Genomic DNA, 21,500 nt, shown 5'->3' with positions numbered 1-21,500 from the left:
AGAAAAAGTGGTCTTATTCTGACTGTCACAGTGAAGCCGAGTTCTCTGATTCCAAAACAAAAACAAAAAAGGGCAGGAAGTATTACGAGATTGAGATTCAAAGCACTAGTTGACCTCTCTTTGTCTTTCCAGTTTTAAGGCAATGTCTTCTCCACGTATAAATGTCAGGAAAAGGAAGCTCTAAAGAAGCAGGATTCCCTAAGGAAACCTGTGCACTTTCCTGATTCCTTTCCAAACCTAACTATGCCTTTACTGATGTTTAACCGCAAGGGGCTGCATCTTTTTAGAAAAGACAAAACAGTAAGAAATCTTACTAACATGGATCCATGCTATGTGGCTGCCTTATAGGTAAAACAGCCTTAAATGAAAAATGTTTTGAGCGTTTACTGACTAGACTCCTTTGGACAAGGTCTACAAAAGATAGTAGGCTGGATTCTACCCTTTGCTAAAGCTCAAGACTCTACAAGATCACTTTCCTTCACGTAAAGAATTTATATAATACATACAGAGTCTTGCAACACACAAGTCACCATACAGGATCTCCTTTAACTTGGCCAGGAGAGAAAGCTATACTACGCAGAACACGATTATTCATGGTTTGGGGTATTAAAAGAAAAAAAGACGGTAATGCCCAAACATAGAGTGAGATGACGTACGTAAACATTGTATGTCCGTTTCTATATGCCTTCTTTTCACGAAGAACAGTCACCATATCTTTGCCCTAAAAATTAACTGGTGTTGACATGCAGTAGGCATTCCATATACCTTTCTTAAGTAAATGAAAGAAATGTTCTATCAAAAGCAGAGTGAAGTCCAGTAGAATTAAATGTGATCCTAAGGTTATAAACCAACAATATATTAATAGGATGGACTGAAAAAGTACCAGAAATAAATCATTCCATAAACATTTATCAAGCATCTCCTGGGCCCCAGAGATACAAAAATCATCTTGTCCAAATTGAAAGGTACTCCCCCTCCAAATCTCGCAACATCTTCTACCCAAATCCCTTTATACTGGTTTGTTGTTCTAAGAAATGGTCCTGATTCTCCCCATCCTGTTGGCCCTATGCCTCTTTTAACTCTGTGCCCCCGGAACTCCAGGTAGCAGATTGCCCCACGATCTGTAGATGCCTCTACTTCCTTGCTAGAGATAAAAATCAGCTCTTCTCTGAGGTCCCTGCCTCCCTGCAGCCCCTCATGAAAATTATTCACCTCCCATTCCCTCGGGGCTGGGGACGGTGCCCCCCCCACCCCCAAACATCACTCTTCTGGCCCCAGACAGAAGCTCACTGTTGTTTGAGTTGACGCCACAGCTGTATCACCTCCCACCCTTCTTCCTGAACAGCAGTCTGTGTGCCGGGAGTTTAAGGCTCATAAAGAGAAGTGGCAGGTGATGAAGTGGAAATGTACAGTGAGGTCATCCCAGTAAGGTACCAGGTTAAGGAAGAAAAATTTTGCGCTGGAGATAACTGGGTTATTGCTCTGGGTAGTTTAAAATTCATTACCTCTTTTAACATAAGGATGGTAAATAATCAGACCTTTCCTTTAGAAAAACAAATCTGGCAAAACTATGGTGAAAGTGGTGTGGGCAGGGGAAACCAGCCAGCGGGTTGTTGCCAAAGGCTATGTGAGTGACCGTGCCAGTCTGTACCAGTACTGGGGGACGGGACTGGAGAGATAAGATGGAAAGAGAGACATTTAAGAAGGTCTACCAGAGAGACTTGGTGATTCACTGGATGTGGGGATGGGGGTGGGATGTGAAGGAGAATCAATTAAAGATAACTCCAAGGTTTCTAGTTTGGGGGACTGGATGGATGCTAACACCAGTCAGAGAATTAGAAGGGTGCAGGGAAGTGGCGATACAGCGAGGCTAGTTTTGACAAAGGCAACTTAGGTAATCGGCAGGCAGTTGGAAATGTACATAAAGCTGACGATGAAGCAACGCTCCCGAACTATTCCCATAGTAGCAGTAGCTACTATTACTACTAGTGGTAGCTGGCCTTCTAGACTAAGTCAGACCCTGGGGTTCACCAACAATTCAGGGGGTGGAAGGTCATTGTATTCGGAGATACCAGATTTCCTATTGATCTAACAACGCAGAGAGCTCAAAATCCTCATTTCAACATTAAAAGAGCTATCACCTCATTTGTGTCCAAGCTGGGGAAGTGAGGCCACCTATTCCTCCTGGACTCCCCGTCCCCGTGGCAGGCAGCGGTCACAGCGGTCAGAACCGCGTCATCTCCAGCTCCCCACGTGCCCTGACCCACCGTCAAGTCCATCCCCAGGGTGCCACTGGGTAACTCACCTCTACCAAAGGCCCAACAGGCACTTAAAGCACGGAGGGACAGTCACCACTGCATCCAGTATGGGTCGACTCTTACTATGGTCTCATGTCCGGTTTTTGGTTTGTTTGTTGGTTGGTTGGTTTTTTGGGGCCTCGGGGCTTGTGGGATCTCAGTTCCCTGACTAGGGACTGAATCCGGGCGACGGCAGTGAAAGCCTGGAATCCTAACCACTAGGCCACCAGGGAACTCCCATCATGTCCAGGTTTTGCGCTCTTTTAAAGAGCCTGTTGAGAAACTTGAGGAGAGCGTGCAAAAGTCAACGAAAAAGATGAAAGGAACAAGGAAAGGTTAAAGAAGTTGGGTCGTTTCTCTGAGAGATAAATGGCTAGTGAGTGACTTAATTATCTTCAAATACACTACGAGTTATTACTGACATTGTTCTTTTTGTTTTTGTTTGTTTTTGTTTTTTGCGGTACGCGGGCCTCACTGCCGTGGCCTCTCCCGTTGCGGAGCACAGGCTCCGGACGCGCAGGCTCAGCGGCCATGGTTCACGGGCCCAGCCGCTCCGCGGCATGTGGGATCCTCCCGGACTGGGGCACGAACCCGTGTCCCCTGCATCGGCAGGCGGACTCTCAACCACTGCACCACCAGGGAAGCCCGACATCTTTCACGAGGACAAAGTAGACTCAAATTGTAGCTTCCAGGGAGGAAGCTGGGCGACATTATGGTCTAAAGAGCTGACCCTTCCAGTTCTAGAAACAGAGGAGGGACATCTGAGAAGATGTGCAGGAGTGACAGTAAGAACTCTTTCTGTTTCGGAGGTTGAAGAAGTTCTGGAAACAGTGGTGATGGCTGCGTGTCACTGTGGATATACGTTTAAAAAAAAAAAAAGCTTTAAAACTCCTTGCATTTTCCAGGTAATGATATGTTAAATAGAAAAAAGCTGAGTTTATCAGTGAGAAATACTAAGATGACCAGGATTTATACTGAACGCTGCAAATAACTCCTCTCAAACACGAGTAGAAGTTGGCATGGAGCCACGTTGCAGAAAAGGCTGAACTACAACCTGTCAAATGACAGCAGTGAGAGAAACAGCAGGAAAAAGGAGGCAGGGTCCATCAGGCCCAGGCCATGGCTCTCTTCACCACATGGCTTGGCAGGTGAGCCAAAGAGGCAGGCATCTGGGGCACACTCTGCGCTCTGAGCAGACCTGGGGTTGGCATCCTCACTCCAAACCCGTGTTGGCTTGCAGATGCCAGCAGGGTCACAACTGGCCGTCCCCAGGGACCACAGCCATGTTTACCAGGGACACGCAAGCCTGGGGTTCTAACTCGGCAAGAATGGTCTGAGAAGCCCTACAGAACAGAGCGGTGGTCACCAAGTGAGCCCTTCCCTCCCCAGCAATCTGAAGTGGAAGCCCCCAAAATAAAGAGGAAGCGAGCTCTACTGAAGAGAACGTGCCGGAACCCGCCGTCCTGAAACAGCCCTTGGAGTCCATTCAAGGACACAACGGGGTCTAAACGCCACTGAGAAAAGCTCCGAACAGGAGGCGTTAGCCCGCCTGCGTGCTGCCACGTGCTGGAGGACCCTCCCGTTCAGCTGAAGTTTTAGGTGGAAAATAATTAAGCAGCTCAGCACGTACATGGCGTTTTCACTGAAAGGACAACGAGGTTCCTTTCAAATCTATTTAGATAATACCAGTTTCGTTCATCCATTCAATAAATATTTACCGTACTACTACTAATTTTGAGATACTGTGGGAGCAGAGTAAGAAAAAGAAAAAAAAAAACAAGATACGGTCTCTCCCCTGCAGGAGTTTACAGCCTAGCACGGGACCCAAATGGATGCACAATGATTCTAAGGACCCAGGGCCTCTCTCCTAACACGTGGGCAGGCGCACCCAGCAAGCGCTACCCACAGCCAGGGCGGGAGGCCAGAGCTCTTTTTAATCAAGGCTGAGGAGGTGACGCCAGGACAGGTCCCAAGACAGAATGCCATGGGTCCAGGCTGGAAAACAGGCCTTCAAAGCAGAAAGGGAAAGAAGGGCTTAAGACGGGTAAGAAGGGCTAGCGGAGCAGAGAAATGCCAGGAAATGAATCAAAATGGACTGTCACACTGCTTCTCAAACGTGTCCCTCAGAGAACATCTACAGAGGAGAATAAACTTCTATGAGAAGAAGAGAGTGCTATGATACCACTACAACTCCCCAACCAGTTCAGAGAGTTTATCTACTTTCCTCTCCCCCAGGTGTTCTTATAACATGGAAAACTTTGATTTTACAATAAATACAACATGGCCTCCCAATACAACGTTCCTTCATCAGACATGGACTGTAATTCCAGCCACATTAAGTGGGTAGGTCAGAAGCCACCACTTCAAGTAATGTTCAGGAATACTCAAGCCAAAGAGCTAAAATCCCAAATACACGGGAGAGGCCTTATAAGTCAATGAAGAAAAGGACACGTACTAACAATGGAAAATGGGCACAGGATGTGAACGTGCATTTCACACGAGAAATAAATAGTTCAAATCTCTTAAGGTCCCTAATTATTAATGTAATGAAAGTTAAATAATGTGAAATTCTTTATCTATTAATTTGGCAAAAACTATAGATTCCTAAAGCCCATTTTGGGTGAAGGTGTAGGGTTACGGTCCCCTCTCATAGGCTGTTGTTGGGGGATCTTTTTGGAGGGAATTCGGCAATTCCATTCACAGCCATTTATCCTACAGAAATATTCAGACAAGTACCCATGACACAAGTACAAGGACACTCACAGTAGCATCATTTTACTAGGGAGACACTGGGAACCACCCAGACATCAATCAGTGAGCATTAGATAAGTGAATTATGGCATATCAGTACAATGAGATTACAGTATATCTTTACATGTCTGTAAAGAATGAAATGGACCTTTTCTAGTCATTTGGAAGTAAGTGAAGGATAAACTAGAAACTCCACGACGTCTGAGACCATGATTACTTCCTCCACCACTGGATAATCAGGGCCTAACTACATGGCTCAAATTAGACACTCAACCTGTGTGGAACAGATGGAGATTTGGTTAAGCAAAACAAAAGTTACAAAACGTTATACAGGATGATTCAATTTTCCTTTTTATAACACACACACGTGTACTTTTTACACACACATGTTGTTAACAGTGGTTATCGGGACTTCCCTGGTGCCACAGTGGATAATACTCTGCGCTCCCAATGCAGGGTTTGATCCTTGGTCAGGGAACTAAATCCCACGTGCATGCCGCAACTAAGAGTTCACATGCCACAACTAAGAAACCCGTGTGCTACAACTAAGGAGCTGGTGAGCCACAACTAAAGGAGCCCTGGAGCCGCAACTAAGGAGCCTGCCTACTGCTGCAACTAAGACCTGGTGCAACCAAAAAAAACAAAAAACAGTGGTTATCGCTGGAGAGTGTGACTGGGACAGGATTTTTTTTTTTTTTTGCGGTACGCGGGCCTCTCACTGCTGTGGCCTCTCCCACTGCGGAGCACAGGCTCTGGACGCGCAAGCTCAGTGGCCATGGCTCACGGGCGTAGCCGCTCCGCGGCATGTGGGATCTTCCCAGACCGGGGCATGAGCCCGCGTCCCCTGCATCGGCAGGCGGACTCTCAACCACTGCGCCACCAGGGAAGCCCTGGGACAGGATTTTTTACTTTATACCTTGTTTTCAACTTTATATGTTAAAACTTTCAAAGTGGTTTTGGAATGAATATGTATTACTTTTTTGTAAGAAAAAAATAATCTGGATTTGTTTTCAACTTTATATGTTAAAACTTTCAAAGTGGTTTTGGAATGAATATGTATTACTTTTTGTAAGAAAAAAATAATCTGTTAGAATTATGTACCATCTTCTCCCTGTGGGAATGTAAAGCTGGGGTATAAGGCAACTGGTAGAGGCAGCTTTGGACATAAAAACATCTTCTCTAAGTCACCCAGGGAAGATGAAGCTGGGCAGGAAGGGGAAGTAGGTGGCCATAGACGGCAGCAAAAGAAGGTCAAGGAAGGAGGGGCCTGGGTGGGGCATATTTTGCAACCCCTGGGATATAGGCCTAAGATGACATTCTTTTGAAGCTCATTACAAGCCATGTATTTTTTAAAGGAATTTGGACGTACTTAGGTGGCAAAGTGTTAAAGCTACCATTTATGGAGCACTTACTATGTACCAGGCCCTCTGGCGAGCATGCTGCCTACGCTTAGTCCTGATCACAAAACTAAGAGGTTCGGATGTTATGAATACATCTTACCCAGGAGAAAACAGAGACTTTGAGTTTAGAAATTAGAGACCCACCACACTCCAAGGTCTATGAGCCTCACTGCTCTATTAAGACGCTCGGGAAACTAACTAGCTGGATGGCAGGAAGGGCTCCATCCACAAAACAGTCCCTCTGCGTGGCACCCAGGAAGCTGTTGTGACCCGCGCTGGGCGCTGTTTGAAGTAGTCAGCACCTTAACCCCCTACTTATCTTAATACACATAGTGGAAACAATGAAACCTTTGGACCAAGCTATGTTTATGGAGTCCAACTTAGCTGTACTGTTTCAAACTAAAAGAAGAAGGCTCAGACATGTCCTATAAATTCAAAACATGGTTCATGTGAGTCCTGTTGGTTCTACAAAAGCCAAATATTTTAACTTGGAAAAAGGAGAATAAGAATTTTTTTGTGTTCATGGTTCTGTGAAGCATAAAGCAAAAGTCTTCGAAGGCTGACAGTACACACAGGAAAAATATAACAAGATTGTAGATCAAGGGCTGCTTCCATTTTCCTAGAGTAGCATAACCAAAATCTTGCCTTCATTCAGTATGAGAGAAAATGTTCATAATTTACTGTCTGGAAAGAGACAATCCTTTTCAATATAATCTGAAATCTTGACCCTCTGCTCTACTGTACAGAAAACTCAAAGAGGATGCTAGTACAGAAGTACACATCCCCCCTCCTGACTGAGATGTTAATTCACATATTTACACTGTGGGTCAGTTAAGGATGAACAAGATTAAGGACTGGCGGTATTATATTTCTTCAGTCATTTAAAGTTTTAAAAATATTCCAACTTAAATACACATGCTGTCATACAGTTCCATCTTCAATGTAAATAATGTTAATGATGATGAGAACGGATCACATTCACAGCACCTTTCTCTTCCAAGAATCTCAATAAACTCTGATGACTTTGGGCCCAAAGGCACCTGGAGGTTGGCAGTGGTCGCCTTCCCTGAGTGAGGCCAAGGGGAAATCTCCAGGGGTGAGGCAACCACAGCTTAAATCAGAGGCTTCCAAACTTTCTTGATTGTGATTCACAGCAAGAAAACCAAAGTTTCACAAATTTATCCTTCCCGCACGCAAGACACTCTGATATTTTCTATTTCTCTTCTTCTTGTTCCTGTTGGTGACAATCCACTAAACTGACTTGACCACGCACTTACAGGTCACGGCCACTGCCTTAAATGCCAAGTTTCCCGGGGCCTTTCCGCACACTTCCTGGATCCCCCAGCCTCTCTCTGGTTCCAGCGACCATCTGTCTGTGGGAGCCCCAATCCCACTTCGGGGCTCCAGGCCACATATCCAATTGCCCACTGGACGGCTCCACTTGCACATTTCAAGAGCAACCTTAAAATCGCATCCAAAAATGTATTTTATGATGACTATCCCCGAGCCTTAATAAATAGCACCAACCCGCTGTCCAAGCCAGAAACCTGGGCCTCATTTCCCATCCCTCCCCTCTCACAGCCAATTAATCACCGAGTCCCGCTTATTATAACTTCTAGATTGCTCTTCAGTCCTTCCACTCGCCTCCCATTACCACCTGATGGGGCTACGGCCAAAAGCCCTCAGCACTGCTCCCCGCCCAGACACGTCCATCCTGAAGCCAGGGTGATCTTTCAGAAATGCAAACCGCATCACGTCGTGGCCTGCCTCGGTGGGATGCCGGCCACCTGGGGATGGGGGCCAGCGCTCGCGCTGGGGGCTCGTCCAGCCTTGGCTACTGCCACGTCTCGCCTTGTTCTAGATGGCGGCTCTGGGGTCTGACACACAGTAGAATCACCTGGACAACTGTGACAAAATACCAGCGCCCAGGCCTCACTTCAGGACAATTAAATCCGAATCCCATTAGCGACTGTCCTGGATGGCCAGAGGGCTCCCTGCGTCAGCTCTAAGCAAGGTCTTCAGCTCTCGGGGCCCTGTCATTTCCTGGCTGACTCACAGCCTCGGCCCCATCCCCATACTTACTCTTCAGGTCTTTCTCTGCTTAAATGTCCTCTTCTCAAGGGTCACATCCCTTAACTCCCCAGGTGAGGTCCCCTGGTTCTGTGTTCCTGTCACACCCTAGCGGGCTCTCAAATCTCCTAGCCTGGCACCAGGGGCTGCTCAATAAAGACCTACCAATGGATACAGGAATGGGTTAATTCTAGTATCAGCTATGCTGGGACGCTACTGTTGAGGAAAGCTGGGGGAAAAGAAACCCCAAAACACTACTGATGTACAAGGTGTCAAGCAACATCTGTGGCATCTGTGACGGAAGCCCTCCCTGTTTCCGTGGGGCGTGGGGTTTGCAAGATGAGGCCACTTGGTGCCTAGAGTCAATGGTGTCTTTTAGGCAAGCTCTCCCAAGGGAACGCGTCTCATCCGCAGCGCCTTCCTAGTTTATCGAAGACGACAGACAGGGCACCGTTTCCCCCATTTCACAAAGGATAGGACTGAGTTACCCAAAACGACCAAAGGGAACCAGAGGAAGATGGATTAGGTCTGGGCCCCTCACGGCTGCACTGCTCCGGCTTTCAGGGCGGAGTTAAACAGCTCACAGGGCTGGCTGGAGCCCCCATTCCCGCAGCAAGCGCTGCTCCACCGTATTTCACATGCTGCTTATTAAGGTGCCCATTAAAGCCTTGCTGGTAATTGAAAAAATTATATACGCGTGAGGAGGGTGAGTTAATGTTCACAGAAGAACCTTTACTTTTGCACCTCCTGACTTCTTCCTTTCAAGATGTGCCTTAGGGCTTCCCTGGTGGCGCAGTGGTTGAGAGTCCGCCTGCCGATGCAGGGGACACGGGTTCGTGCCCCGGTCTGGGAAGATCCCACATGCCGCGGAGCGGCTGGGCCCGTGAGCCATGGCCGCTGAGCCTGCGCGTCCGGAGCCTGTGCTCCGCAACGGGAGAGGCCACAACAGTGAGAGGCCCGCGTACCGCAAAAAAAAAAAGATGTGCCTTAACCTTGCGTTTCTGTGGGGTTCTCTATACTTTATGTGTGGGTGTCAAGTCACGTTTGAGATGTAATTCCTTTAGCCATACAAGCAACTTCGTAGGCTATTACGTTGCATCAACTTTTTCTATAAAAATAGATTGTTCAGGATATTATTCCTGGAACAGAAAAAAATTCTTGGAATTACGGAGTAACTTATGTGCCATACCACTGTTCCAAGAACACATTACTTATTTTATCATGACAAAGTCGAGTCATTAATCTTCTGGCTTCCATTTCAACAATGAGAAATTCTGTGAGGTGCACAGCAGACACCTGCATTACATTTCAGTTCAACTTTATATCATCCATAAACATCTCTGTTTTGGACACCTCGTCCAAACAAATGCTCACAGAATACTCTATGTAGCATTCAATTTTATGAAACTGTAAAAGTCCCTTGCTGTTAATTACAGAGACAAACGTCTCATCACACATTTGGTTACCAGATAGCATAATCATTAACCTTTCAGATATAAAATTTGATTTCCAAGTTAAAAAAAAAAAAAGATTGTAAAACCCTTGGAATTCAAATAACACAGTATATATTTGTACATGCTCAGAAAAAAATACAATACCAAGAAAACAATTTTATGGATTCTTATTTACAAGGATACCGATTGTGTGGAATCTCGAAAGAAAATCTGTCTAAACTTCTTAATGGTTTTAAAATATATGATCAAATATGCCGGCAAGAAGCTGTCCTTTGTGCGGAAAGGAGGCACAGTAACCTGACCTTGGATGGAATGTGCCCTTTGATCTCTCTCTTCTCAGGATGGTGATGCAGCTGAATCGGTCCATCACAGCCTCTGTCATTTGTTATCCCCCTTCATACGGGCATCTGAGAGAGAACGGCGAGGGAAGGGCATCCAGTCTATGGCAATGCAATAGTTTTTCTCCACTCAAAGCTAAAGGACCCCACACCCCTGGCCTGCTAAGGACCACGCTCTGGCTCGCATGTGCTGGGGGCAGTCCTGATCATCACAATGACTGGGTGAGATGCTCCCGACCTGCCAACATCCAGAGGGTGAGATCTAGACCTCCTTCCACGCACAGGACCGTCCTGCCCAAGAAAACCGTCTCGGCCCAACACACTGTCCCACTCCGATCAGCTAATAACTGGCGGCAAACTACATTTTAACATGTCTTCACATGGTCCTCATTCATTTATCCAAAATTCGCGATCGAGAGTCTACTTGGTGCCAGGTATTGTGCACTGGGAACACAGGAAGCTTGAAGTCTCGCCCTGCAGGAATTCAAGCTGAGACTCAAGGGGTCAACAGAGGATCTCACGGGCAAGGCAGTTAGTAGAGGTGGTTGTAGGCAGGGAGCAGCAGGGCAGATGCCAAGCCCACGGTATTGCAATATTCCAGGGGCACCTTCACACCGTGCAGCTTAAGCCTGCGAGGCCCTGGGGGCGGGGGCTGGGATACACAAAAGGGCGTCCTATTCCCAAGTTAAACTTTAAAAGGGGGGCCTGGGGACTTCCCTGGCGGTCCAGTGGTTAAGACTCCTCACTTCCACTGCAGGGGGCGCAGGTTCGATCCCTGGTCCAGGAACTAAGATCCCACAAGTCGTGTGGCTCGGCCAAAAATAAAGAAAGAAATAAAAGGGGGCCTGCTGTTAACCTAGTAAGAAAGGGGGAAAAAATGTGTAATGAAAAGTAGCTGTTCCATCGTCAGTGTTGGTGTATGTTACTCCTGCCATGTGAGGTCCAGGTAGCTACTAAGGAGGATGTGTAGATTTTTGCCTCGTGCAGCCAGGATAGGAGCTGGGAGGTACAAGAGGTGAATGATAAAGCTTCAAGATGGCTGATCTCGCTACTTTATTTTTAATTTGAAATCGGGCTCCTGGCACACTCGCCAAGCATCCTTGGATGTTTGTGACGTGACCAGTGTGGTGCTGGGAGATGGGGACACAGAGATGACCGTGAGGGAGTTTCCAACCCTGGGGGGGGGGCGAGACAGAAGTAAACTGGCAGTGCCTTCGCTTTGGTAGAGATGCTGTGGAAGGAGAGGGGAGGGGGAAATCAGAGAAGACTGCCTGGAGGAAGTCAACTTGGAGCCTTTAGGGATAAGACAGCCAAGCAAAGCGAAGGGAGCATGGTGCAGGTGTGGGGTTGTCAGCAGAGGAGGTGGTCCGCGCAGCCACCAAGGCGAAGAGGTAAAGAGGGGAAGTGAGGCCGCTGCAGGAATGGGAAGTGGTTTGGTGGGAAGGGCAGTGTCAGGAATAAGCTTGAGGCAGGCAGGTGGCAGCTCGTGCAGGGTCTTATCTGTCATCTGGGTCCTAATCTGAAAGCCACAGACAACCGGAGGTTCAGGCAAGGGGGCGACTCTCCAGGGGCCCTCCGTGCGCCCCCTGCCTCAGTCACCATAGGTCCTGGCATGCATCCTGCTACTGCACTAACATTCCTTCCCAGGTAGTGTTCTCTCCAATAATCTGTTACTTTCAAGAATAACAGACTTGTTGCATAAACGTCCTAGATCTATTTTCAACTTTGAGATGCAAAACACACTGTTCCCGGAGTCTTTCTTTCACCTCATGGATGGCCGGGCTCTTTTCCTCCAAAAGGAAACATCCACATTCCCATGGGAACCAGGGAAGCTAAATTGTTAAGACATCTTCTTAGATTCTGTCCCTCAAGAAGATTTCTTTGTTTCAGCGATGCGGTCGTGATCGTTACTGGAAAAGCCAACTCTCACAACCCATCACACGTTTCACTTGTACGGCGGTTGCTGACCCACACCGAGCTCTTATGAGAAACAGAAAGACAGGTGCGTGCAGTTGTGCGATGGGGTTGGGGCAGGGTTCCCAAACGGGCCATTCACCAAGGTCTGCTGTTACTTAATGCATGGATTTTCTTAAATCCAGGTAGGAAAACTTACTGCAGGTGGAGAACCAGACAATCAGTTCTAAACATGGGCTTACTAACAGGACAGGACACTCTTCAGCCCCTTTATAAAGGTGTGCCAAAATCACAGCGGAGTACGGAGCCAGCAGAACATAGGTTATTTTTCAGTTTGGGTCTGCAACATGCCGCTGCTTTCATATGCGAGCTCATCTCCTTTTTGGTCTTTTCTAGATTTGAAAAAAATATTATATTTTGACTTGTCTCTCACCCATCAACAACAGAAATCCCCAATTTCTACGCTAGCTTAGTACATGACCAAAGCTTCTTCAGTTAAATGAGGCATATCTTTGGTTCGCTAACTGTCTCTAAAATGCCACGACGGTAGTATATTTTATTTATTTATTTATTTATTTTTGGCTGAGTTGGGTCTTTGTTGCTGTGCGCCGGCTTTCTCTAGTTGCATCGAGCAAGGGCTACTCTTTGCTGTGGTGCACGGGCTTCTCATTGCAGTGGCTGCTCTTGTTGCGGAGCACCGGCTCTAGGCGTGCGGGCTTCAGTAGTTGAGGCACGGGGGCTCAGTAGTTGTGGCTCGCAGGCTCTAGAGTGCAGGCTCAGTAGTCGTGGCACACGGGCTTAGTTGCTCCGCGTCATGTGGGATCTTCCCGGACCAGGGATTGAACCCCTGTCCCCTGCATTGGCAGGCGGATTCTTAACCACTGCGCCACCAGGGAAGCCCACGGTAGAATATTTTAAAGCAAATCTTCAGAGTCCTACGCAACCGTATCCAGTATACTCATGCAATGAGATAACGCAGATTTGAGTACCGATAATTTGGGTACCTACTGTGATCAAACAAAATGCTGTGCTAAGTGGTCTAAAGGATTCAAGACAGAATCCAGGTCCCACTTGCTCTGTGATCCTCCAATGTACATGAGGAGAGATGGGGCAAAAACGACCACAATTCAACGTGGGAAGTGTTTGGGGTGACCTGGAGCACAGCAAAGGCACGTACAAAAATGAGCAACTACTAGGCAGTCCATGGTAAGTGCCACAGGAGAGTGGTGTTCCTATTTAGTGCTGAGGTGTCCAAGAAGAAAGCGTAACCTCTAAGTCAGAAGAGAAGGGAGAAGGGGATAAAAATAAGAATACAGCATTTTCTAGTTTGAAAGAGTGTTTCACCGTATAGGATGTCCTGCATGCTGTCAGGGCATCTGATGAGGGGCTCAGGACCACCATCAGTATTGCATTATGGAAGATAAAGGAAACCCTCCAGAGTCTTGTCCGAGGTGTGCCGAACTGTTAACCTGAGACTGAAGCTGGGGTTTTCCGACCTTGGTGGATGTTAAACAAACCTTAGTTCCTTTCTTCCTAAATGGGTCCCGGGCTTCCCCGCGCCCAAGCCTCTGGCCGCCCCCTTTCCTTCTACCTGTGGTGGGGCCCCCTTTCTCACCTGGAAGTCCTACTTTGCTGGGGGTGGGCAATTGGGTTCCAGGGAGGTAAGTTATATCAAAGTCGAAGATGGTGATGCAGATTAGGGGCAGACTGTGGATACTCAAGACTCAGTTAAGGGATTTCACCTTGACCCTAGAATCCATGAGAAGGCACTTAAGTCTCTGAGCAGGGGAGAGAATAATGAATTACATACTAAGATCAGCTCGTGTGGGCAGAAGGGGACGGGGAGGACAGAACTAGATGTCAAAGCACCCGATTTAAAGCGGGGCCAGCTACTAATTCCTGTGTGATCTCAGGCAGGTCACTGTCATCTCTGAGCTCAGCTTCCCATTTGTCTAAGGGACATAACACCTACCTCACAGTGTGGTTATGATATTAACTCAGTGATTAATGGAAGTATGAGACAGGCCTAGCAGCAAAAGCTCCAGAACTTCAGGCAATAAAGTAAGTGCTCTCCAAGGACAACTAAGTCTGCACCCACAGCTACAGAAGCACATGTACTTATGTGCACTTACACTGAAAGAAGCCATCAGTGTTTAGGTCTCCTCAAGAGGCTCTCAAATCGGACTTTGCTTGCTCTTGTTTTTGAAGCCATTTTTGGACCCACGGTAGAACCAGGTATACTTTCAGTGCCGCAGGAATTCTCGGAAACCATCTGGACAAGAGGCTTTTACACAGGGATGAGGGCACCCTGACAGTTCTGCAGAGGCTAGCAGAGGAGGGTAGGACATGGGACAAGGTGCTCTGGGCTTCTTCCGCATGCTCCTGGCTGCCCCACTCCCCTTCCACTTCTGTACATATTGGGGTCCCAGCCAGGAGTTCATTTGAATGAGCCTTTCCCGTGGTTAAGGGCATGGTTTTGGAGACAGACCCTGGTTTGTATCCTGGTTCTGTCACTGAGTTGCTTTGTGAAATCCTCAAATTCCTCGTCTGTGAAGTGGAAATAATAATATCTTTTATGGGACAAATAATGGGATAACAAAGTTCTTAGCATGGGGACTCCCGGGGAGGTCCAGTAGTTAGGACTCGGTGCTTTCACTGCCGCCGTGGCCCCCGGTTCAATCCCTGACCAGGGAACTAAGATCCCACAAGCCGTGCAGTGTGGCCAAAAAAACCAAAAAAACAAAGTTCTTAGCATGGTACCTGACACACAGCAAACTCGATGAATGACACCTACTCTTGTTGGCTGCATTTCCAACCCAAAGAGAATTTCGAGACTCTGGGGACCCTGGTAGAGGCCACTGTCATCAAGAAAGCCATTGAAAAGAGATTCAAAATATCAGAGACCTACACCCTGCTCACTTGGCTTGGCGGCTGCGCCCTGAGCTTCATCTTCTGACAGTTGTGTCACAGACTTTATTAAAAAGAACAACTAGCTAGACCAGGGCCCGACACATAATTGGAGTGCAGTAAATATCTGAGTGAATAAATGGACCAGACACCTGAAAAACAGACATGTTTATCTATTACAATAGTAAATCTAGAACAAAATCCAAATATAAAAGATTTTATGAAATGTTTGTATTATAGTTATGAATAGTAAGTTCATTGTCTCATTAAAACACTTCCTAAAAGTGCCTTGCTGCCGGCTGAGGCCTCTCCGATGATCCTTGGGATTTGCCTGGCTCAACCAGGCGGAGGCAAAAGATCTTTGGATAGGAGACCTGGGTTTACTCCAGGTTCTGCTACTTATGAGCAAGTCACTTGAGCTTCAGTTTCTTCCTCTGGGGAATGGGAACAACAACACCGCCCAGGCTACCGCACGGGTCCACCGTAAAGTCATGGGACGACAGGTGCGCCAGCGCTGTCCAAACTACAAAGTGCACCTGGCACTTAAAGTCCGATGACAGTGATGCTCAGCCCTCTGCCGAGACTCACATCACCCCTCCCACCTGGAATCTTCTCCAACTCCCCTCTGCCTACCCAAATCCTCCCCTAGTTCGAGATCTCCCCCTTCCAGAGCTTTCCACCCGACCCTGAATGTGATCCTTCCCTCCTAGCTCTGCTTTTGCTCATTGCCCTGAAGGTTCACGTTTGTGATTTATCATGTACACACGCTGTGCGTGCTATGGGGTGTTTCCAGCTCAGGTGGACCTGCGTGGGGTCCCGGCTATGGCGCTTGTCCCTTGGGAGACCTGTGGCAGCCCACCTGACACCTCTCAGTCTCATCTACAAAACAGGGATGGTGATAACTCTCATAGATTTGCTCTGAGGAGTAAATGAGATCCTTCACGTCAAGTACTGGACTCAATGCTGGGCACAGAGCAAGCACTCAGACAACCGCAGCTGTTATGGGTGACTGAATTCCGCTCCTTCACTGGGTCCTGAACTTGTCCTATCACCCCAACTGGATTTTAATCCTTGAGAGCAGGGTCCCTGTCCTATCCACTTCTCTGGTTTCCCCTGACCCCACTGCCACTCTAGAAAAGTGCTGAGTTCGTCATATCTTCTCAGAAAAACACCTGTTGAATTGATCAAAACGAATTAAGTTGTTTTTCTCCAAAATAGTGACCCAATCTTTACAGTGGCCCATCACGGCCAACCTGACAAAGCCAATGTCCACAGGGTAAAGTAACCTCTTCTGATCCTGTTATCAAGTGTGAGGAATGCCCAAAGCGCTCAGCCAAGCCATTCACACCATTGGGCCATCCTACCTCGCTGGATGTGCTGCATGCATGAATCAACAGCCTGAAAATATTCTGAGGAAACTGATTTGAGGCGGGAACCTCTGCCAGATTCTGCAGCGTTCTCTTCCCCTGAGACATGAACTGCAATCTTATAGGCGCAGATAGTATCAAAGATGACACATATGTACGTTTGAACACAGAAAATCCCATGCAGCATCCCGAGAGCCATGTGTGAGGAACGCGTTCTAGGTGAAACAGTTCTGCTATTTTGCTAACAAACTCCCTTGGATGTCACAGACCTCACGCAGAATTCTACGCCATAATGAGTTATATTATGGGTAGACTCAAGCCATTTACGAAACAAACATGATTTACATTTGCGAATAAAAGTCCACTTTATTACACTGTCAACAACAGAATTCTGATTCTCATATGCTATCAGTAACTATTCTCAGTTACTCTAGAAATCGGGTTTGTGGCATCGTTTGCTCTTCCACTTTTTTTCTTTTCCAAACTGACACGAAGATCACAAAAGAGAAATGTTCTTTGGGAACCATATCACACTTTTCCCAGAATGAGCAGAAGACTGAGAATAACCCAGGCATTTTTATGCTGGTCCATCTTTTGTCCCTTGATGTCAAAGGCCTCCCTGACCAACAACTGAGAAACTTATCCCAAGCCTGGCCTTTCACTGATGTTCTCTTATCTTCCTGGACTCGAGCTAGGAAAAACGAAGCCAGCCCTGCCCCGTGGAGAGTTTACCTTTTACCGAATTCCGAGCGCTAGCATCTTCCTGCTCTGCATCTTTCGCTCTCTCGTACCCAGAATCCACCTACTGTATAGCGCCCTCACCGTTTTCCAAGTAGGGAGCAGAAAGGGGGGGGGGGAAAACCTGCTTTGTTGGAGATGAACGAAACCAAGGATATGATGTTCTTTTTTATGATAAATGTACATTTTTCTACTAATAGGCAAGTTCTTCATTTCAAATGGTTAGATTGGGTGGTGCTTTGATATATAGAATTTCCAACCGATCGAGTTTAGGGAACTGAAAATACAGGATTCTGAGTAAGCTGAAGGAACTGAAGAGAGTACAATCCAGGAATATCCTCCTGCTGGGTCTTAGCGTTTCGCTCGACTGTGAACGTTTGGGGTTCTAGACCTCTGAAAAGTAAACAGGTGCTAAGGACAGTGCTGGCCTCAGTCATGCTCTCTGCCTGGATGGAAAGATTCGCGTGACTCTGGTGCTCACTTGTGGAAGAAATGCCATTATTTCCCTCCTCTTTTACCTCTACTCATTATCTGTTTGACTTCTTGGTCCTTTGCAACCCACCCTTTCTCTTCCTCAAAGCAAAAGAGTGAGAACGCCCCACTGCCTGGCTTCCTCGTTGTTTTAATTGGCAGTACGTTGGGTCTGAGCACACATCCTGCTTCCTTAAGACCTATCAACTCTCCCCAGAGATATGGCCATTCTGGCCCTTGCTTTCAATGGCTCTTGCCACGTGTTGTTTCCTCGTGTGCGGCACCCGGCTCTCACCCTGCCCCTGGGGCTCGAGGAGGTATTGGGGATGGGCAAGGTGAGGGCCGAGCACCATGATGTACCCTCCACTCCAACCTCACGGGTACTTCATTCTTCGTGGCAAAATCCTAAATCGTTTAATTTTGGGCTCATGGTCTGCAAATAACAAACTGCACAGGCAAGGCCCCATCAGGTACAGTATGTGCACCAAAAACCACACTTGGAGAGAGGGGCATCATCTTGGGGGACCTACTTATCCATCACGCAGCTACTCCTGTCAGATGGCCTCCAAGATGCTGCTTGGCTCTGCTTGGCCCTGGGGTAAGCTGGGAAGGAGGGTGGGGAGAGCAAAGTGTCGCTCTTCTCTCTGACCACCGATGCTGGTGGGAAATGAAAACAGAGCCAGACAGATGAGAAGTGGCTCCGTGATCGCTAGTCCTATCAAGAGGTGGTTCGGCGGACAATCACAATTTTCTCTTCCTTCCGCTTTTCGGCTGGAGAGTTAATTTAATTTTGTCGTGGCAGGATTAGCAACCAGGCCACAGAGGTGAAGGGACATTATCGTCAGACAGCGTATTAATCCTCTATCCCACCCAAGGCAGAGGCAGAACCAAACAAATAGCAGCTTCTTGGAAATTGAATTTCTGTTACCCAGATGTCAAAGATGTAATACCCCAATTACACGAACTACAGCCGGTGAAGCATACCAGTGAATATGCAACGTAAATGGGGCGAACGCAGAGCCACAGAACTGCACGGTCAGCATCTGGCTCTGGGTGTGAGTGATAATTAGCACTGTGTATAGACACTAATAAACATTTATGTCTGAAATTACAACTTTTAGCAATGTTAATAAGGGATATATTGGCAATCCGTAAAATAAAGGGTCTTGAAAAGAATGTCAGACATTAAGCAATGGCAGACATGTCCCATTCTGGCACAATCTTTTTTTTTTTTTTTTCCCCTTCTCTCTAATTGCAAATGGCCATGCTGTCTTGCTGAGAAATTCATTGATGTGAGAACCTACCTAAAAAAATGGGTTGTGTCTCTTTGGCCTTCCCATTAACATCGGTGCTGAATTCTGAGATCTTACAGACCTCATGGTGATAATCTGGGGTGAGAAGACAACGAAAAATTAGAATTCTAATGACCTACAAGATGTGAATCAGCAAGAAAGGCTAGCATCTCATTATATATAGTAGGTATAAGCTATACTTTAATTTATAAATATAATTTTCGAGAACTCAGTTAATCACAGAATTTGTAGTCACTGGTCATCCCTACAACTTTGCTTACTCTGGAGAAGTACACAGACTTGACATTATTACTTTGACTTTAGAAAACGGCTCTGCTTGATCACACAGTTTTCTCAGGAAATGTGGCCCACAGATGCCAGTTACATACGAGGCTTCTTTTCTTCCAAATGACAAGTATGTTTACAAGGAATAGAAAGAAGCTTGCCCAATCAGAGGCCAGGGGAAGATGCCAAATTTATCTCTACAACCCATTTTCATGAGTAGATGAATAGTATGCTTTAGAGTTACCCGGTACTCTCAGTTTACCCAGAAAAACCCCAGGCTTTGAGCAGCTTACAGGCAAGCCCACGTGAAAAATACTGAGTTGTTATTTCAAGTATAGTATAATTTGGATAAGAAAGTGAGTCTTGCATTCAGCTATTGCACTTTAATATGCAACCGTTTACGTTCTAAAAATGCACCTGCAGAGCAGAGAGAAAAATCAGACCCATAATTTTTTTTTAAGAAAAGGAAAAAAACAAACTTGCTATGTCAGTCAAACTTTAAGACACAGTATTTTACAAGCTTCTCTATAGAGGCTACTGTGCTTTGGCAGTTGTCTGTTTCTAAAAAGTAGGATCGCTTAGGTAAGAAACTAGACTAGGTCCCTTGTTAACAGCGATTCCCTTTTTGGGGCCTTAGACCTCCCAGGACAAGGTCTAAAAAACTCCTCTCACTTTTAAGATAAAGTAGTAGGTTTCCTGAGGTCATAAATAAGAAAGTAGCCTACATTCCAGAATGAATCAGATAGACCAACAGGCCAGTCAAATATGGAGGGACTTTTAAAGTACAAATGACTGAGCAATCAACACTGCTGGGGGAACAAAATGTTCGTAGAGACAAGGAAAAGCCAAATATTTTGAATACGTAAAACTACTTCAGGCTTTTTTCATTAAACAGTATCCGAACTCAACAGGAGGAAACAGGGGTAGATCTCCAAAATGTCTATAATCAAACCATTTTCAGAGTAACCCAAAGCAGGCTTTACTGAATCTGCATCATAGTTAGCTCAGCTTAGCTGGAAATTGCAATCGCCCTCTAATTTTCATCAGCTTACATGGGACTTCTCCAGGTTGGTAACACAATCGCCTTGCTCTCTGCTCTGATGCCCATGCTAGATAAAACAACAGAGGACCAAAGTGGACAGGTTCTCTGGTTTGGTTCTGACTTCAAGCTGATTCAAAGGCGATACTTAAACAGGAGCATTCTAAACTCAATATTGGGACTTGTGACATGATGGGGAGAAAAAAGTCACCTGCCTCTAAGGTAACACAATGCATTTTGATTTTTTTTTTTTACATCTGCCCTTAAGTTCTCATCGTTTTTCGAAGTCACATCAGGAAAAACAGAGACTCTTAACAAGTCACTGACCACAGGCAGGACTATTCAACTTTCCCCTCGCCTGATGAAATAAACCCAAGCCCAGAGACTGCGGTGTACACCTGTTAAATCGTCAGGGGTCGGCTGGATTTTTTTTTTTTTTTTTAATAATACTTACCTGACGGATAAGTGATCTATTCCAAAACACCTTTCCAGGCCAAATAACGTACCCAGAAAAGATGCTGAATGTCAACAATTCTTATTTGGGCTTGGACACCTAATGAGCGTCTTTCTCCATCTTCCAAACGCCACCAGCGCCTTTCTTCCTCCTCTTTGGGGGTTGGAAAACACACCGACCCCCAACCCACCACAAGCACTGGTCCGGGTTGGTGTTCGCACCGCCTGATGGAGAGGCGTCCTCCCCCACCCCGCCGCCGAGCCACAGGAGTGGAATACCAAAGAAGGCTCTCCGCGCCCCAAGTGTCATTGTTTGTATCTTCCAAACGCCACCAGCGCCTTTCTTCCTCCTCTTTGGGGGTTGGAAAACACACCGACCCCCAACCCACCACAAGCACTGGTCCGGGTTGGTGTTCGCACCGCCTGATGGAGAGGCGTCCTCCCCCCCCCCGCCGCCGAGCCACAGGAGTGGAATACCAAAGAAGGCTCTCCGCGCCCCAAGTGTCATTGTTTGTTAATTTCCTGATGTGCCCTCCGACTTGTTTACGCGGAATCACATCCTGCCTCCCCCCGGCACAACTTTCCTCGCCGCCCTGCGGCCGCAGCCCCCCCTCGGGAGGGGACCGGGGGGTCCCGGGAGCCCCGGCCCCGCGGGAGTTAGCTGCGCGGCCCGGGCGACGGGCAAGGGGCCGGGGGCTGTTTACGCGGCGCCAAGTCCTCGCTC

General features: G+C 47.0%; 1 protein-coding gene across 3 annotated transcripts in view; it reads right to left on the bottom strand.

The window, feature by feature from the left end:
- Positions 1 to 19,086, bottom strand: part of BEND7 (BEN domain containing 7) — a 75,161-nt gene extending 56,075 nt beyond the window's left edge. For all 3 annotated transcript variants that reach the window (XM_024739626.1, XM_024739701.1, XM_024739774.1), the window contains exon 1: positions 19,012 to 19,086. The gene's annotated coding sequence lies outside the window, so the exon portion shown is untranslated. The remainder of the gene's footprint in view (positions 1 to 19,011) is intronic.
- Positions 19,087 to 21,500: the final 2,414 nt, after the last annotated feature.

This window comes from Neophocaena asiaeorientalis, unplaced genomic scaffold (genome assembly GCF_003031525.2).
Source record: "Neophocaena asiaeorientalis asiaeorientalis breed wild unplaced genomic scaffold, Neophocaena_asiaeorientalis_V1.1 scaffold889, whole genome shotgun sequence".
In the NCBI taxonomy this organism is placed as follows: Eukaryota; Metazoa; Chordata; class Mammalia; order Artiodactyla; family Phocoenidae; genus Neophocaena; species Neophocaena asiaeorientalis.
The sequence above is the reverse complement of the archived record's forward strand: the minus strand, read 5'-3'. Positions and strand labels throughout refer to the sequence as shown.